This window comes from Tenrec ecaudatus, chromosome 10 (genome assembly GCF_050624435.1).
Source record: "Tenrec ecaudatus isolate mTenEca1 chromosome 10, mTenEca1.hap1, whole genome shotgun sequence".
Classification (NCBI taxonomy): domain Eukaryota; kingdom Metazoa; phylum Chordata; class Mammalia; order Afrosoricida; family Tenrecidae; genus Tenrec; species Tenrec ecaudatus.
In genome coordinates, this window is record NC_134539.1 from 119,023,351 (window position 1) to 119,037,089 (window position 13,739).

At 43.8% G+C, this 13,739-nt stretch overlaps 2 pseudogenes; one reads left to right on the forward strand and one right to left on the reverse strand.

Annotated features, from left to right (window-relative positions):
- Window positions 1–2,142: 2,142 nt before the first annotated feature.
- LOC142458687 (prefoldin subunit 3-like) lies at window positions 2,143–3,327 on the reverse strand (annotated as a pseudogene).
- A 7,650-nt stretch (window positions 3,328–10,977) lies between these two features.
- LOC142458688 (V-type proton ATPase subunit D-like) lies at window positions 10,978–12,553 on the forward strand (annotated as a pseudogene).
- Window positions 12,554–13,739: the final 1,186 nt, after the last annotated feature.

The window sequence follows — 13,739 nt, forward strand, 5'->3', positions numbered from 1 at the left end:
AGAGTGAAATTATGTCAGACCTGTTCGAGCAGACCCAGATAATTGGTCACCGAGATCATCCCATTATCGATAATATGCTGACCTAGCAAGCCTATTGGTCATATATGCAAATTAAAAAAATCCTGCCCTTTTCATTTCATTCACGAGAGTACTATTTGTGACTCACCAGAAGGATTTCACAACGAATGGACCCACACTTGCAGTTTGGAAGCAAACAAATAAAAGTCTCACTGATCTAAGATAACTTCCTCTTTCTCTAGAGAAATATCATTGCTTTAATGTCATGACATGCAAGGAGAAAACATTGTGCAAGTTTTTACTGTATAAAGAGGGCATAGTTCATTCATATTTTTTTTTACCAGAATCTCCATCATCTAGCACTAGTCACTATGCCAACAGAGGTACACTGGGATTTATTAATTTTATGAGATTTTTACCATGAATAAAAACCCTCACAATTCTTTTCCATTTATTTTAATATTCTTGTTAAGCTGTGCTTCGTAGAATGGTTGATAAATATAAAATTCCTTTAGCCGTGAGTGTTGAGTATGTGATCTTATTTCACATTGATCAAAGTTGTCCATGCTGGACTCATAAAGATGTTGTGCATTATTTAGGATAAGAAAAAATGTGATTTCAGGAGCCCTCTTCCTGCTTAGAAAGGCAAATTACTGTTGACTATAAAGTTCAGAATAGTATGATAGCTATTGGTTAACCAGTGATTCATGGAACCTCATTTTGCTAAGGCAAAACATTGGCCACAGAGTCATAAAACTTCATATGTGCCAAAGGAAGTCAATATTTAATATTTAAACTATCTTTTAATATTTAATATCAATATTTTAATATTTAAACAATCTGTTAATAGTTAAATGATCTTTTCTGCCTCTTAACTGGTTTAAGTACATAGAATCAGAGCAGCATCAACCAATGGAGAGAGAGAGAGAGAGAGAGAGAGAGAGAGAGAGAGAGAGTGTCAACAGGGCTGATTGGACCCTCATTGGGCTGTTTTCTTGTAACAGGCAAATACGATTAAAACAGTCTTTATTTTATTGGGAAATGCAAAAAACAAAATTAGCACAGTTCTAATTTCATAAAATGACAGACTAATTTTGTTTTTCAAAGAAATAAAATGGTGTTTATCATTTTTATTTTATTTATTTTTCAGCTTCAAGTAGTTATTTATTTTTAAAACATTTCATCTCTCTAGAATAATTACATTGGTACTAAATTTCTTTTAAAATTTATTTATTTATTTTGGTGTTTATCATTTTCAAAAGTTTTAATCTCCATCCTTGCTGCTGAAAAATTACTCGTTATGTCACCCTTTAAAAAGAAATATTATTTTACTTATTTATTTTAAAATAAAATTTTGTTGGGGGCTCTTAGAGCTCTTATAACTATCCATACATCAATTGTATCAAGCATATTTGTACATATGTAGTCACCATCACTTTCTGAACATTTTCTTTGTTTGAGCCCTTGGCATTAACTCCTCTTTTTTCCCTCCTTTCCCCCACCCTCCTACTCTTGTGGATCCTTGATAATTATAAATCATTATTATTTTTATATCTTACATGACAAATGTCTCCCTTCACTCATGTTTCTGTTGTTTGTCCTCTTTGACGGGTGTATGTGTGGGGTTATATGTAGATCACTGTCACAGTTTTCTCATTTTCTCCCCCTTTCCCCCCTACCCTCTTGGTATTGCTACTCCCATTTCTGTTCCTGAGCGGCTTATCTGTCCTGGATTCCATGTGTGGAGACCTCTTGTCTATACCAGTGTACATGTCCCTGTCCAGTCGGATTTTTAAGGTAGAACTGGGGTTGTGATATTGAAGGTGAGGAAGCCTCAAGGAACCAGAGGAATATTGCGTGCTTCATCAGTGCTATACTGCATCCTGGCTGACTCGTCCCTTCCTCCTGACCCTTCTGTGAGAGGATGTCCAATGGTCTACAGATGGGTTTTGGGTCTCCACTATGACCTCCCTTGTTCTAAAAATAAATTTTAGGGTATTCAAATAATGTATGTTTGAAAAACTGAATTATGGTGGGGTTTTTTGTTTTGTTTTGCAATTTTTAAAAACTGTGCTACCCAGGAATCATTATCTTCTTCTTTTTTTTTTTTAGTGAATCACAGTTTTAATGGCCAGCTTCATGCTTGCTCTCAGCGGAATCATCTGTCTCTTCTTTGCACATCCCAATCATAATCCCTGGCCACATTGTCTCTGTGGTAGGTAGCTGGTCGCAAAGAAAGTCCAGATCTTCTTCAAGAGAATCAAGATTCTTTGTGGCAGTTGATACATTCTTTCCCAACAGTGTCCAGGCTTCAGGAATATCATCTTCAAGTATTATGTAGTCGCCAACCGCAGGCACACTTTATCAGCAGCAGGCACTGGAGCTTTGCAGTGCAGGGTAGCTGCCAGTCAGCATGTGGCCGCTAGTGAATTGGTGGGCTCTTTCTTTCTTCCTAAATCATTTTATTGGGTGCTTCTATAGTTCTTATCACAATCCATATATCCATCCATTGTGTCAAGTACATTGGTACATTCATTGCCATCATCATTCTCAAAACATTTGCTTTCTACTTGAGCCCTTAATATCAGCTCCTCATTTCCCTCCCTCCCTCTCCACTCCCCTCGCCCTCATGAACCCTTCATAATTCATAAATTATTATTATCTTGTCATATCTTACACTGTCCGAAGTCTCCCTTCACCCACTTTTCTGTTCTCCACACCCCAGGGAGGAGGTTATATGTAGATCCTTGTAATCGGTTCCCCCTTTCTATCACACCTTCCCTCCACCCTCCAGGAATTGCCACTCACACCACTGGTCCTGAAGGGATCATCTGTCCTGGATTCCCTGTGTTTCTGGTTCCTGTCTGTACCAGTGTACATCCTCTAGTCTAGCCAGATTTGTAAGCTGGAATTGGGATCATGATAGTGGCAGGGCGGTGGGGGGGTGGGGCATTTAAGAACTAGAGGAAAGTTGTATGCTTCATTGTTGCTACCCTGCACTCTGACTGCCTTATCTCCTTGGTGGACTTTCTTCTGCTGCATGTGTTTGAGAATTTATAAAGCCTGTTTCATTTCTAGAATCTGGCCTTTTAGCCTCTGTTTCTTTTGAGCAAGGTTGAGGTCCATACATTTGTGCTTCTGGTGTTGTTCACCCAACTTCCTTACCACTCTAGCTAGCTGCGGTTTCATTCCCAGGCTGTTTTAGGAAGGGATCTGTATATTCCACAAACACCCCCCCAGGAATCCCCAGGTGGAACCCACTTCCGCAGGCTATTCCTCACCGCCCCAGCCATCCTTCGAGGCTGCCATCTTGGTAAAGCACGGGTGCCCAGATGTGTGAGTCAGTATTGAGCACGTTCGTGTATGTATCCTGCATGTCAGCCTCAGAGACTCCCCAGAGCAGGAAACGAGGGATATGTATCATGACCAAGGGCAGGTGCTGCCCGGTTGTACCTATCTGAAACTGGGGGGACGCCTGTACAGGACTAGTTGCTGTCACTAAGGTTGGAATCAGAGATGGGCTGGCGGAATGGAAGGGTGTCTGGCGCATATTTACGGGACTGAGCGCATATTTACGTGAAAGGAAAACCAATAGAACAAATGTTTGATTTCACAACATAGTGCTGCTTCTTGACTGCTCCAATATATGAATCACTGTCGTGAGTGGTTTTTGTCGGCCTCTGGAGTCTTATATCAATCACCCCCCCCTCCCTCCCAGCATCCCTCTCTCCCACCACTCCTGGGGCGTGTGGATCGGAGTGCTGGCAGAGAATAATGAAGAGACCATGGACCGCCGGAAGAAGGACAGATCCGCTCTGCAGAAAGTGAGCGCAGAACATATTCCTTAGAAGAGAGAATGGTGAGTCTGTTTCTTGCTTTGGACATGCGACCGACAAACTATCAAATGCACCACGGGCAACTAGAAGAATGAACAAATCCATCTTGGAAAAAATCCAAACACAAACAAGCACAGCCAAGATGCTCCTTAGGAGGGAGGGCGGTGAGCCTTCCTCTCTCGTGCTTCAGCGGGTAATCAGGATGGATCAGCCTTGGAGAGGGGCTGGAGGATCCTCAGTAGGTGGCTTGGCATCGTGGCTGCAACAGTCAGCTCAAATATAGCAGCAGTTATGAGGGTGACGGAGGGCTGGGTAGAGGGTCACTGTCTGTCACACGGACTCAGCGGGCACCTGACAGCAGCCACAGCCTCCAGAAAGATCAATCGCTAGAAAGGGAGATCCCGCCCGAGAAGTGGTTGATCAGCGGACCCGAGGGAGACCCTCCGGAAGAGGGACTGTCGCAATGGCTCTAATAGTGGACTCCAGCCTACCAGTGACTGAGGATGACGCAAGACTGGGCATTGCTCCATTCGGCTGCTCATCAGCCCTCGAGTCAGAGGTGACTTGTCAGCAACTCACGATACCAGCAGCAGCATTGGTCAGATTGAAGAATCTGGTCGGCTCTATGCTCCTTCGAGTGGCATGCCCAGTGAAGCGAGCCGGGCTACTCCCCATGGCCGCTCCAGTCACGGAGGTCTTCCGAGGCAAATAAAAGCAGCAATCATTGCTTATTGAAAAGTTACCATGTTCTAGGGCCGGAGGGCGTTGCCTCACAACTGTCCTTCCGGGCATTGACTGGAATCATTGCGCAACCCTGCCCAGCACACCCCAAACTTCTTCGTTTGCAGAAATACCAATTGTCCTCCCTGTACTTACAGCGCTCGCCATATCCTGTGCTGTCTGCTTGCACAACATGTTTGTCTAGCATGAGGGGTCTGCTCGCTAATATTTCTAGGGACCTGCAGGCAAACGTTAGCATGTTTGGGCCAAAATGGCCCCTCTTATGGGTGAGTCACTGGGTTTTCAGACCTCCCCTTCATCTGGGGAAATCATTGAGTGACTTTCCTTTCCCTCTGGTTCCTGACTAATCTGTCCATCAGAAAGGACGGGAAGCCTCCGCATGGTTGTCTCATAGATGGCTTCCTTTTTAATAAAGGGGCTAAAGTTGTGATCCTTGCTTGTATAGATAGCTGTTCCTTGAGTTTCCAAGGGAAACTATCCCAGGACTTCAACCTCGTCGGGTGCACAGCGATGGCTCAGAAAGAAGCCAGAGAGAGCTGCAGGGACAGGGCATGCACGGGGCAGCCAGCTGCATTTGTGATAACTTAGCATGAGCTCTTTCCACTGTTGTAGGGGACAAAAGAGACCCCAAATCTCATAATTTAGAGGGAGACTCTTATTAAGCCTTCAATCGGACAAAGGCAATGAATCCGGGTGAAGGAGACCTTGATCACGAGGCCGTAATGGCATTCAAGGGTTACAGAGACAGCTGTTTACACAGGACAGGAGAGTACACGAGAGGGAAATGTCACAAACACATGGTTGGCAGCAAACACACACCTTGGGGCTGGGACGGGAGGGGCAGGAATGGGACCATAATTGGATCACATGCATCACACGAGGCAGAAGCATTTACAAGATTGGTCCAGAGCCCTCTGGCCAACCCAGTCAGGGGTTGACTCATGATTCCTCAACCCTAGTAACTCAATTCCCATGAAGGACACACTCAGGACAGTTCCTAAGGGCTGCAGTGGGCTGCCTCGGAGAGTGGTAGGAATCTGTTCTGTAATGCTCTCTGTGTGAGGGCAAAGGTATTCCTATTGCAGGTTAATGGCCAGAACGAATTCAAATGGAGGGTTCAGCCATGTAGAGACTCACAAATGGATTTGTTTTTGTGAGTATTAATTAACACAGCATTAATTCATTCATTAACCTAGTATTAAAAATTTAAACTCGAATACCCATTCAGTCAGCTCCAACTCATGGTAACCCCCATGCACAGCAGAACGAAAGCCTGCCTGGTCCTGCACCAATCCTTACAGTCATTGCTGCATTTGAACCTATTCTTGCAGCCCGATGCCAATCCATCTCACTGTGGGGCTGCCTCTCTTTTTTCCCAAGTCTCTGCTTTTGCAAGCATGATGTCTTTCTCCAGGACAGTCCAAAGGACACGAGATGAAGTCTCGCCATCCTTGGTTCTATGGGGCTTTCTGGTTCTGCTGCAACTGAGACACATTTGTTCATGCTTCTGGCAAACCAAAACCAAACCCACAGTGATTGAGTTGATTCTGACTCACAGAGGCCCTGGAGCACAGAGTAGAACTGACTCTTTGGGTTTCGGAGGCTGTAAACATCTACAGGTGCAGAAGTCTCATCTTTCTCTTGAGTTAAAACTGGTGGGTTCGAACTGCTGACCTTTCGGTTAACAGCACAATGTGTAAGCCATTATGCCACCAGCGTTCTTATTGTGACAGTCCATGTTGCATTCAATATTCTCCTAGAGTTCCGTAATTCAAAGTTATCAGTTCTTTGCTGGTCTCCCTTATTTATTGTCTGGCTTTTGCGTGCATGTGAGGTGGCTCTAAATGCCATGGGTCGGGTCAGGTGCATCTTAGTCCTCAAAGTCACCTCTTTGCTTCTTAACACTTTAAAGAGATTTTTGCAGCAGATAGACCCAGTGTGAGATATTGTTTTATATTTTCACTGCTGGATCTATGAGTACTGATTATAGATTTAAGTAAAATTAAAATGTTGAAGATGCCATTCTTGTATCGAAGGGATCAGGTATCGGGCATTATCAAAACAAAAAAATCATATCATTGTGAATGAGGGGGTATGTGGAGTGGAGACCCAAAGGCCATTTGTGGGCAACTGGACATCCCCTTAAGAAGGGTTTCAGGGAGGAGACAAGCCAGTCAGGGTGACATGTAGCAATGATGAAACATACAACTTTCCTCTAGTTCCTAAATGCTTCCTCTCCCCCATATCATGATCCCAATTCTACCTTAAAAATCTGGCTAGACCAGAGGATGTATACTGGTACAGATAGGAACTGGAAACACAGGGAATACAGGACAGATGATCCCTTCAGGACCAGTGGTGTGAGTGGCGATACTGGGAGGGTGGAGGGAGGGTGGGTTGGAAAGGGGGAACCGATCACAAGGATCTACTTATAACCTCCATAACCTCCTCCCTGGGGGATGGACAACAGAAAAGTGGGCTAAGGGAGACGTCTGACAGAGAAAGATACGATAAAATAATAATTTATAAATTATCAAGGGCTCATGAGAGAGGGGGGAGGGGGGAGAGAGGGAAAAAACGAGGAGCTGATGCCAGGGGCTTAGGTGGAGAGAAAATGTTTTGAGAATTAAAAGGGTAATGAATGTACAAATGTGCTTTACACAATTGATGTACGTATGGATTGTGATAAGAGTTGTATAAGCCCCTAATAAAACAATAAAAAAGTAAAACACCAAAAAAAAAAAGAGAAGGTACCATTCTTTTTTTAAATCATACATTCGTGAGCTGAAATGGACAAGTAGGTAATTAAATTAGAAAATCAAATGATTTCCTGTGCCCACATGACACCATCAAGAGGAATGAGGGTGTATTTATTGTCAAAAAGGACATTTCCAGATCTGTACTGAAGGACAATGCTGCCTGTAGTAGGATCATGTCTATCGAAACACAATGAAATCCAATCCAATCAACTATTATTAAAATTTATGCACCAACCCTGGAAGCTAGTTATGCAGACTTGTCTTCTTCTAAGACTTGTTTGTTCTTTTGGCAGTCCATGGTATTTTCAATATTCTTCTCCAGCACCACAATTCAAATGCATCGATTCTCCTTCTGTCTTCCTTATTCAATGTCCACCTTTTCTATGCATATGAGGCAATGAAAACTAAAAATATCATGGCTTGAGTCAGGCACACCTTATGCCTCAAAGTAATCCCCCTGCTTTTCAGCACTCTACAGAGGTCTTGTGCAGCAGACTTACCTAGTGTAATGAATCTTTTGATCTCTTGACGGCTGCTTCCATGAGCATTGATTGTGGATCCAAGCAAGACAAAAATCCTTGACAACTTCAATCTTTTCTCCCTTTATCAAGATGCTACCTATTGGTTCAGTAGAGAAGATTTTCATTTTCTTTACATTGAGCTGTCATCCAGACGAAGGCTGCAGTCCTTGATCTTCATCAGAAAGAGTTCTAAGTCCTCGCTTTCAGCAAGCGAGGTTGTTCCATCTGCATGCTGAAGGCCGTTAAGAAGCCTTCCTCCAAGCCCGATACCACATTCTTCTTCACATAATCCAGCTTCTCTGGCCGTTTGTTCAGCAGACAGGTGGAACAAATACGCTGAGAGAATACATGCCTGGCACACACGTTTCCTGATTTTAAATCATGCAGTATTCCCTGTTCTGCTCCCAGGACTGCTTCTTGATCCAGGTACAGGTGCACAGTGAAGTGTTCTGGAATTCTCGTTCTTCTCAAGGTTCGCAGTAGTTTGTTGTTGTTGTCCATGCAGTCAAAGGCATCGTAAATAAAACACAAGTAAACGTCTTCCTGGCATTCTCTGCTTTCAGCCAAGATCCGTCTGACATCAGCAACGATAGCCCTTGTTCCACATACCAGCTCCCTGTCAATGAACTGCTACAACCATTGCTGGATGATCATCAGCAAGAATTTACTTGCATATGATATCAATGATGTTGCTCTGTAATTTGAACATGCTGTTGCATCACCTTTTTTTGGAATGAGCACAAATATGGATCTCCTCCAATCAGTGGACCAAGTAATTATCTTCCAAGTCTTGGCATAGCCAAATATGTTTTCAGTGCTTCATCCGCTTGTTGAACCATTTTCATTGGTACGCCATCAAATCCCGGAGTCCCGTTTTTGGCTAGTGTTTCAGTGCAGCTTGGACTTCTTCCTTCAGCACCATTGATCCTGCTCATATGCCATCTGTTGAAATGGTTGCGTGTCCACTAGTTCTTTGTGGTACAGCCACTCTTCTTACCTCTTCTTATGACGCTTCCTACATCATTCGATATTTTTTTTCATAGAATCTCAATATTGCAACTGAGGCTTGAAGTTTTTCTTGGGTTCTTTCAGTTTAAAATATGCTGAGCATAGTCTTCCTTTTAGGTTCACTAACTCTAGAACTTTGTCTAGTCCATTAAAATATTTTGCTTTGTCTTCTCAAGCTGCCCTTTGAAATTGTTTGCTCAGGTCTTTGAATTCACTTGCTCCACGTGCCTTAACTGCAATTACGAGCAGGCTTCCGTGTCTCTTCTGACATTCACTTGTATCTTTCTTTCCTGTCTCTTTAATGTTTTCTTCATGTATGATGTTCTTGATGTCGCCCCGTCTTCTATCTTTAGTGTGTTGTGCTTCAAATCTATTATTGAGATGTTCTGGAAATTCAGATGGAATTGATTCAAGATTTTTATCTTGACTCTCTTGGACTTGTTTTACTTTTCTTCAGTTTCAGCGTGAACTTACACATGAGCAATTGACAGTGTGTTCCACGGCCAGCCTCAGGCCTGGTTCTAGCTGCAGACAGTGAGCCTCTCCAGCATCTTTCTCCATAGATGTAGTCCATTTGATTTCTGTGTAATCCATTTAGGGAAGCCCGCCTGCATGGTTGCCTTTTGTGTTGTTGAAAAAAGGTATTTTCTATGAACAAGTTGTTGGTCTTGTAAAATTCTATCATGTGATCACCATCTTCCTTTCGATCACCAAAGCTACATTTTTTAACTATTGTTTGTTCTTCTTTGTTTCCAACTTTTGCCTTCCAATCAACAATAATTATCAATGCAATTTGACTGCATGTTTGATCAATTTCAGGCTGAGGAAATCAGTTTAATTCTTCAATTTCTGCATAACTAGCTTCTGTGGTCAGTATATACATTTGAATCATAGTTGTGTTGATTGGATTTCTTTGCATTTGGATAAACATTATCCTATCACGGGCAGCATTGTCCTTCAGTATAGATCTGGAAATGTCCTTTTTGACAATGAATGCACTCTCATTCCTCTGGATGGCGTCCTTCCGGGCCTAGGAAGCCGTACGATTTTCTGATTTAATGACCTACTCGTCCATTTCAGCTCACTGAAGCTGAGAACATCGATCTTCATGCATTCCACTTCATTTTTAATGACTTCCAGTTTTCCTAGACCCAGCCTTCGTGCATCCCAAGGCCAATTACTAGTTGATGTTTGCAGCGGTTCCTTCTCCTTGTGAGTCGTGCTCCTCGGGAAATGAAGCCTCACTCCCACGGGCTTCACTTGACCGGTGTCATTCTAGTGCCACTGCTTTGAGAAGGCGTCTCTTCCTCGTCGCATTTTGAGTGGCCTCCCTCTGAGCTGAGGGGCTCACTTCTGCACTACCAAAGGTTTCCGGTGGCTGTGTCCTCTGAGTGGACAGCCTATTCCTTCTTGGTCGCCTGTTCTCAGGCCGAAACTTCTGCTAAAGCCTGTCACTGAGGGCGCCCCTGCTGGTATTAGAAACACTGGTGACATAGTCGTCCGCATCACAGCAACACACAAGCCACCACAGCACGACAAACTGGCGGACAAGTGATGGAGAGAGGTTCTAGGAAGGGAGGAACCAAACAAACAAACAAACCCGCTTACTCCGACAATTGTTTGGGGCCTCCATACCAACCCCTGGGCTCCTGAATCTAAGTTACTCATGTCATTGAATCATCTGCCTTCTGTGCTTCAGTAAGCAACACTTTCCTTCCTCCTAGACCATTAGTCTTGCTTTTTCTGGTAAAAGTTCCCCTTTTTGAAGGAGGAGGGGCGTGGTGGATTGTGACCGGCACAACCAAGAGAAATGATGTTGCATTCATCATCAGTTGGGAAGGATTCAGACTCAGTAGCGTTTGTGTTTGCTTTTCTTTTGGGCACCATGGCTCACACAATAATGGTGTAGGCGCGGAGTAGACTGTACCTTAGTTTCCTAAATTGTACTAGTCTTCCAACTGGCCCTAGGATGTTCCTACTAAAAGCTGAAGAGCAGACGAGCTGGCTCTTGTAGGGGAAAATTCTGTGGTTGTGGGAACTGGAGTTAGTGGTAGGGCTCATTGCCCTGCCGGGGACTTGAACCAATCAGGTACCATGAAAATATTGGGCAAAAACCAAATTGAGAGCTTTCCCTCTTGAATGGCACAGAGCTCATGAAGACCTGATTGAAAGCAGCTCAGATAGGCTGAAACCTCCTGAAGGAAAAATCTGACACCGTGACTCATTGATTTCGATAGATCCTAAGGAAGGTCATAGAGACCACAATGTTGATGGGCGAAGTGGGGAGCGAAGCAGCCTTTTCCCTTGCTGAGACCAAGTTCAAAGTTGAGGACTTCAGCACAACCACATGAAGGAAGTCCACATGAAGATCTGGGCAAAGAAAGGTAATGTGGCAGGGTTACTTTGCCCGTGTTTGAACATTACCATGAAGGAACTGACAATTATGGCCTGGTTTAGCCAGAGGTGGGCAACAATTGACCAACTCAAAGAGGGGTTATGCCAAGGCAGTGGAAATACTGGTGGAGCTCACTTCACTGCAGACTACCTTTCTGACTGTGAATGAAGCTATCAAGAAAAACTAGCAAGTGTGTAAATGCCGTTGAGCCTCTGATGAGTATCTTATGTTGTCCCAGAGCTGGATGAGTGAAAGCAAGAAGAGTTCTATAGGTAAAAGAAAGCACCAACTCCCCCCCCCCAACTCACTGCCATCGAGTCAACGTGGACTCACCACGAGCCCCTGTGGGTTTCTGAGACTGTCACCGTTTATGGGAGTAGAAAGCCCAGCCTTTCTCTGGTTTCTATCTGCCGACTACAGCGCTCCTGTGTGACTGGCCCTGCTCTCCACCTTTCCTGAACATCGTCACTTAGTTTCCCCCACTACATGACAGGTCTCTGTCCTGTCCGTCATGGGAGCCACCAGGGCTCCTAAAGTGGACATAAATGTAACTGTGGTGTAAGCAGAGGAGAATGATTAAGAAACAGAACAGAGTTGAAGACCAGATCCTTTGGCTGCAGCTCTTTCCAGCAGACCCCCTGCCCCATCACCTGTCTCCACCCAAGAAGAGAGGGAGGTGCTCAGACCTGACTCATCCTAACTGCACCCCTGCTGACTTGGCATTGTTGCCACTTCCTTTTAAGGTGCCAGCAAAGGATTGCTAAGAATCACACAGGCACAGAATCTGGCCCAGATTTGAGGTGCTGGCTATGCAGAAGCTGATGGACTCCCATCTATTTTACCTTTTACCTACTAAACTTTATTTTGTTGTTGTTTCTACAACTTAGTGACATTGACGGTAGTCTTTGAATTGTGTAACCATTCCCGCCCTCTTTTTCTGAGTTTTCCCTCCCTCGTTAACACAGTTACTGTCCCCTCAGGTTGCTGTGTAACCTTTCAAGTTACTGTTGTCAATGTGGTCCCATATAGGTAGTTCTTAAGAGAACATAGTTCTCTAAGTAGGTCTCTAATTACGGCTCAGTTTTTAAAGGTCTTCAGGGGACATTTCTGGTTTAAGGCTCCTGGCTTATATGTATGCCTTTTCTATGTCCATTACAGGATTCCTGGGTGATACAAGCAGTTGAGGCTCAGCTGCTGCCCTACAAGGCTGACGGCTGTGGCTGGACTCCACCCAGTAGCACTGTGGGCAAAAGCCCTGGACACCCGTGTCCATAGAGATGATAACCAAAGACCCCATGGAGCAGTTCTACGCTGTTCCATATGGGGTCACCAGGAGTCAGAATCAAATCAATGCGATCTGTGTGTGAGTTTGCTTTACTCTTTATTATAGCATGTAGAGAGAAGGAGCAGATAAAGATGGGAGACTGAGTGTCCTTTATCGCTTCCATCTGTCCAGTGAACACCCTGTGCGGCCATTTTTCGGGAAGTCTTACAGAGTACAAACGAGCTGAGCACTGCTTAGGCACAGCCAGGAGCAGGAACCCAGGCCTCTGCATCTTCAAGCTTGCTTCTTCACACAGAACAAAATAACAGCTCGCACCGTCTTTTATTATGATTAAAAAAAAAACAACAGTGCTGTGGAGAATGTTAGAAAATTCCGAAGCAAAACGAAACAAGCAAAGCCCCAAATCATTTGCAGGTATTGACCACGGTGATCAATAGACTTGCCCTCAGACAGCACATCAGAAAGTGAACTAATGAAGATACACGTAGGTTAAAATTTAATATCATCATTTGTTCAGGAGCACTGGTGGTGTAGTGGTTACGTGTTGGGCTGCTAAACACAAGCTCAGCGGTTTGAAACCACCAGCTGCTTTGTGGAAGAAATATGAGAATTTCCACTCATGAAAAAAAATGTATAGCTTCAGAAACCCACGGGGGCAGTTCTACCCAGTCCTGCAGGGTCAGTATGAGTTGGAATTGACTCCGTGGCAATGAGTTTCATCATTTGTTTTCCCTTTTGACTGATTTAAAATTTGTTCTTGTTTTTATTAGTTTTGCTTTCTTTTTGGATTGAAGTATCTCTGCGTTTTATTTGTTATTGTCATTTGTTTGTTTGATTGATTTTCTTCCTTTTAAATCCAGGATAGGTAAATCTACAGCGAGAGTAACTAGATGCCTTGTTTCTTCGTGTTGTAACAGGGGAGGATGGGGGAATGGAGAGCTAATAGCAAGAGTGCAACAATGAAGGGAAGGCTGTCTAGTTGATTGTAGTGATGATTTCGCAGTGCTTTCAGACATGCTCAGACCACTGGATTGCATGGCACTTGAATTACGAGTCAATCTAAGAAAAAGTCAGTAGAAATTCCCTGTGGCTTTCATGTTTTAGTGTTATCTTCAAGTCTTTTTTGTCTTTGTGTTTTCTTCCAAGAAGGGATTGTAGAAAAAAAGACAGTTTCAT